The sequence below is a fragment of the Trachypithecus francoisi genome, unplaced genomic scaffold (genome assembly GCF_009764315.1).
Source record: "Trachypithecus francoisi isolate TF-2019V2 unplaced genomic scaffold, Tfra_2.0 Lachesis_group0, whole genome shotgun sequence".
NCBI classification, from domain to species: domain Eukaryota; kingdom Metazoa; phylum Chordata; class Mammalia; order Primates; family Cercopithecidae; genus Trachypithecus; species Trachypithecus francoisi.
The window spans coordinates 165308469-165314468 of record NW_022681453.1 but is presented as its reverse complement, the minus strand read 5'-3'; positions in this window follow the sequence as shown (position 1 = coordinate 165314468).

Sequence of the window (6000 nt, the reverse complement as noted above, 5' to 3'; positions counted from 1 at the left end):
TGAATAAAGCAGTCTGCCTGACATTTACTGGTTCAGTAAAGTCACATATCTGCAAACAAAAATAGCAATAATAGCTTTTTGCTATTATTAAAAAACACACTGATAATAATTAGCAAAGCAACATAGGAATGATGTTCATAAGACTCTCTCATGGGCCCGTCCAGTTAGGTTACAAGAAGCCTCTTCTCTATGTGCATTGAACACACATGTTCCACATTAAACTTTGCTGATTGTTTTCTTCTTTTCCAAAACATCCCACCTATACCCCCTGACTGAGTTAGGTGAGAGAAATGTTCTATATCTGTACAGTTCAGTAAAATAGCCACTACCCATGTTTTGCTACTGAGCATCTGAAATGCAGCCAGTGCAACTGAAGAAATGAATTTTTAATCTTACTTAATTTTAACAATTTAAATGGCTATACATGGCTAATGGCTGTGTTACAGGAAAACACAGCTTAATTCTGTTCTCAAACTTTAATGTGTGTACTAATTATCTGGAACCTTGTTAAAGAACAGACTCTGATTTGACAGGTCTGGGTAGGCCTGAGAGTCTCCATCTCTAAGAGCTCTCAGGTGATGCTGATGCTGCTGGTCCATGGATCACACTTTGAGTAGCAAGATTCTGACTGCTTCAGGAACCACCAGTTCCAGTGAGTCTCAAATGCTGAGTGGATCAATTGTCTCCAAATTTTTCTGATCACACAGCCTGCCAGAAAAAAATTCCTGAGTACCACTGTACTAACATCTTACATATGTTATAAAACAAAACATACAAAACAGAAAATTGTAAACATGAGAAATGATGAAATAAGCAATATTTTATAATGATGATCACAGTGAGTTCACACTATTAATAGCTAATACCTCAAGGCAAAATATACACTTGAAATGAGATTCATTGTTAAGAATAATGGAACTATAATCCACTTTTCTTTTTTTTTTTTTTTTGAGATGGAGTCTTGCTCTGTCGCCCAGGCTGGAGTGTAGTGGCATGGTCTCCGCTCACTGCAAGCTCCACCTCCTGGGTTCACGCCATTCTCCTGTCACAGCTTCCCGAGTAGCTGGGACTACAGGCACCTGCCACCAAGCCCAGATAATTTTTTGTATTTTTAGTAGAGACAGGGTTTCACTCTGTTAGCCAGGATGGTCTCGATCTCCTGACCTCGTGATCCACCCACCTTGGCCTCCCAAAGTGCTGGGATTACAGGTGTGAGCCCCCGTGCCCGGCCCGACATTGTGTTTTAATCTCACACTATGTCCCACAAAGCTCTTACAGGGAGAGATGGGTCAGTGTAGCCATTTCTACATATGTGCATGAGAGAGAGAGAAGGATTTGACATTTACATCACTGGTATTCCCTTCAATCTGCAATCATTTCACAGATATTTTTTAAAGCCATGTTAATATTTCATGAGAGTTAATTTAGCTAAAACTACAAAAAGCGATCCATCAATTCACCTCACTAAGATCTTAGTTGGAAGTGCTTCCCTGAACCCAGCTCTTTTGCAGTCCCTCCTGCTCCATACAGCACAGGTGACCTCTGACGTACACATCAAGCCAGGACACCACCTTCAACCTGAATGCGAAATATTATGATACATCATCTCTTTCCTAATTTTTCAATAAAATATATAAAAATGGACACCTCAGTTCTCCTTCAAGATTAAATATGTCTACCCCACTTTGGTAACCACTGTTTACATAGTACATAGAATTTTCCAGAATTATTATGAAGTTCTGAAATAAAATTTACCTCCAACAATAATATTGAACATTACGTTCTTGAAAACACAAGGTGGAAATTCTTCTTAAATTAGTATGTTAATGTAACTACAATTTCAACAGAGTTTACCAGGAACTGAAGAAAATTACTTCAGGCTTTATATGGAAAAATCAATGTCCAAAAGTTGTCAAGATCCTAAAAAAGAATAGTGCCCTGGCCAGGCGTGGTGGCTCATGCCTGTAATCCCAGCACTTTGGGAGGCCGAGGCGGGCAGATCACGAGGTCAGGAGATCGAGACCATCCTGGCCAACATGGTGAAACCCCGTCTCTACTAAAAATACAAAAAAATTAGCTGGGCGTGGTGGCACGTACCTGTAATCCCAGCTACTCGGAAGGCTGAGGCAGGAGAATCACTTGAACCTGGGAGGGAGAGGTTGCAGTGAGCCGAGATTGCGCCGCTGCACTCCAGCCTGGTGACAGAGCGAGACTCTGTCAAAAAAAAAAAAAAAAAAAAAAAAAAAAAAAAGAATAGTACCCTACTAGATGTTAATATACATTACAAATTTATTATCAAAATAACATGGTTCTGGCACAAAAATCAATAAGTAGATCAAAGGAACAATAAAGAATCAGGAATAGATTGGGATGTACCTATAGAAACCTAACTATAACAACAATAAAGGTGGCATTTCATTTAATGGCAAAGTTATGTTAACTTAGTAAGTGCTGTTGGCAAAGGTGGCTACCTAGAAGAAAATTAAAGTTAGATTTCCTGTCCCACTCCCTAACTAACCCACTGACTCTCAAATGGGGGCAGTTTTGCCTGTCAGCAGACATTAGGCAATGTCTGGAATCTGTCACAACTGCAGAGATGGGGGGTTTGCTAGTAGAATCTTGTGAGTAGACACCAGAGAGTCTGCTAAATGTCCCACAATGTACAGGACAGTCCCATACACAAAAACGTCAATAGTACCAAGGCTGAGAAATTCTACCCTTACCTACCTTAGCCCTCATAGCCAAACAATTAAAGAAGAATGCTATTAGAAGACAGGTGCCAATGTGAAACCTGGTTTCTCCACTCACGAAATGTGTGGACACTGGCTTGGACAAGTACCACTCTGAGTCTCATTTCCTTCATCTTGGCTTTTGGGAATAATGATAATGCATATCATGAAGCAATGACCAAGGACTCCAGCCAGTCACAGCAGTAAATAAATAGTAGCTATGACGGCTGTTATCAAAAATGAGAAATCATATGAAGAAGTACCTGCAAACACATAAATGTTATTTACGAGAAAAGGGGGCATTATGTTCCTAAGAGATCCAGGTTGCTTGACGGAGCAATTTTGGAGACATAAACTATAGCAATATATTACAAATTCCCTGCGAGCAGGAACTGTGTCCATCTCATTCTCTCTAACAAAGACTGCTACCTTAGAGGACCCAATAGACATGTAATAAATACATTTTTATTTAGTTTTTAGGGAGCAGAGAGAAAAAAACACACTGATAATCCTAGAACCATTATTTACATATAATCATTTGGTGCAGAAACTGACAAGACCCAGCCAGCCTGCTGAATGGGGCCATGTGGGGAGCTCTAAGTGGTTTGCACTAGCAGCCCTATATTCTAAAACCAGCTGGGGAATTAGCAAAGCCTCTCACCCCACAGTGTAGCCATGGGGACTGGGGATGCTACAAAGCCCAGAAAATTCTCAGAATTCTCTGAGGATGTTTCTATAAGCTCTGGGGCCTCTGAGTTGAAAGACGATGTATTTCTGTGCCATGAGTCTCAAGATGGAACTTGAGTTCTATACTCACCACACACTCCCACTACCCACTCTAAACTTCAGAACTGAGAAGTCATTAAGAACTTCTTCAGCCTCATTTTCCTAGACATAAAATAAGAAGTGGGGAATGAGGGAAGACCATGGTACCTTTCAATTACAAAAGAGTGCATGTCTAAAACCTCTGCTGAAAGCACAATAATGTTTTTGACAAATATTAACAACAAAAACAACCATGATGAGGACATAGTGAGAATTAATTATAATACTGAAAACATACAGGAATGAAGCAAAGTGCTCTCAGACTCTCAGAAACAGGTGTTATGTGAATACAAGTTGCTAATTTGGTTTTTAAAGTCTTTGTAGCCATTTTAAGTTGCAACTCATGGTCGATGAATAGGAAGTGAATGAAATGATGTACTCATGTTTATCATATCTTCATATACTTATAGCATTTTTATAGCATTTACATCTTTGTAAATAGTTCAATCTTTCAATCATTTAAAATGTAAAATTTGGATAGATTTTAGAGACAACCATTATATCAAAATCTCAAGAACACTTAAATCACTAATAATGTACTTACATGCATCTGAACATTACATCTCACCTACTTCTGCATTCATATCTAAAAGTGTAAAACTCTATTACTAGTCTTATCCAGGACCCATCACTGGTAATGCCCATTATATCTTTTCAGCTTGAAAAACACACACACAAAAATCTAAGTTACTTCTGATTGACAAAGAGGAAAAAATTTCAATTTTCAATTCAACAGAGTTGAATAGATAGACTATTCAATACAAGACTGCCACAAAGATTTAAAGTAAGACAATCTGGGTTCCTATATTTCATATGAGATAGACATGTAAATAGAAAACTCAAATGCTTTAGTAAAATTATTTGCAACTAAATTACCTACACTGTATGCATACGATTCTCAAAATCATGTCTCAGTGTCCCTGTAGTCTACCTTGCAATGCTACCAAATAAATCTTTCTAGAGAGTCAATTTTTATTTAAAGATTGTATGTACATGTGGGAAGAGGAGACCTCTATTTTATTTAAAAAACAAATATAGACATTTCATGGTAGTGAAGTATTCACCCGAGTTTTAAGATTAACAGGAAATTTCAAAGAAATTTAGTGCTTTTGCTTTTGTTTGGGTACCTGCTCGCTGTTCTCTGTCATTTCAAAATCGTTCTGGGGAGAGGTTGGAAATCACTAGTGTGCTAATTCTTTCAGAAGAAACAAAAAAATAAAAATAAAAAATAAAATGTGGGGAAAGACACAGGTCAATCAAGGACAGCTATAGAACAGCAGTGGGAAAAATGAGCTCTCACACCAACCATGCACGTCTCTCTCGTTCTCTCCACCGGGATAAGGCCGATGCTTTGGAGGAAGAGAATAAGAGTAACTTGGCAAGCCATTTAGGAGTGTGGATTGGAAAAAATTCTTTCCCCCAAGAGAATGTGGCTTTACGCTGGCATATTAGATTGGAAGTGCAAACACAATAATTAACGGTGAATCCTGAAACTTCAACACACCAGAAAAAGGGTGTCACTCCACAGTGAGATGGGAAAATAGGAGGAATAAATTGAGGTAGTCTTGGTGATGCTGGACAGCTCCTCAGGGGGTACGGTGGCAGCCCTGAGAGCTAATCAAATCCTCCACACCCCTCAGGAAGCTCGAGAAAACTGATGAGGAAAGATAGGACACCAGAAAGGAGGGGCAGCTGCCAGCAACGGGTGTTTGCCCTTCCTAAATCGGAATCCAAAATAATGACCCACTAGCTAAACAAACACCTTCTCATTCCCCACTCTGCCTTAAGCAAGCCTCTGAATTCACCTTCCTCAGTGTCTGCTCTCTGGGAATAAACCAGTGGCTGCAGTTTCCCATCACAGTAGCATGCATCAATCAGTGCTAAACCCACCGTTACTTTCTTCCCCACGTGTGATTCCAACAATCAGCGCACTCCAGGGCTGATCCTCGGCCTCGCGTGTGAGCATTTTCTAGGGCACACCCCAGTAGGCGTTACCACCCGCTGTGTATTTCGCTTAATTATGAAACCTTTTTCTAGAAGCCCTATAATTCTCCCAAGAGTCAAGGTAATTGGTAAAAATTAGACATGAAGAGACACAAGACCACTTAAAGAGGACACTTTCGACTATAATTTTTTAAAGGATTTTCTTTTTAGTTTCAATATAATTTTGTACTTTCCCAATTTTGCCCTTTTCAAATGCCAAAGAAAATGTTCATATTATCTTGTAGGCTATAAAAAAAAGGCAATATAATGCGTTTGTACTTCACTTAAGGTCTGCAAAGATTTCCTTTCTTTGAAGGCCATCCTTTGAATGTCTTTTAAAAGAAAAAGAAGAGTGAAAAATAATGGACATCTATTCTTGTGGCAAATCACTGTTATTTTGGCAATGAAAGGATTGTGTGTGTGTGTGTGTGTGTGTGTGTGTGTGTGTCCCATTACTTGAGGT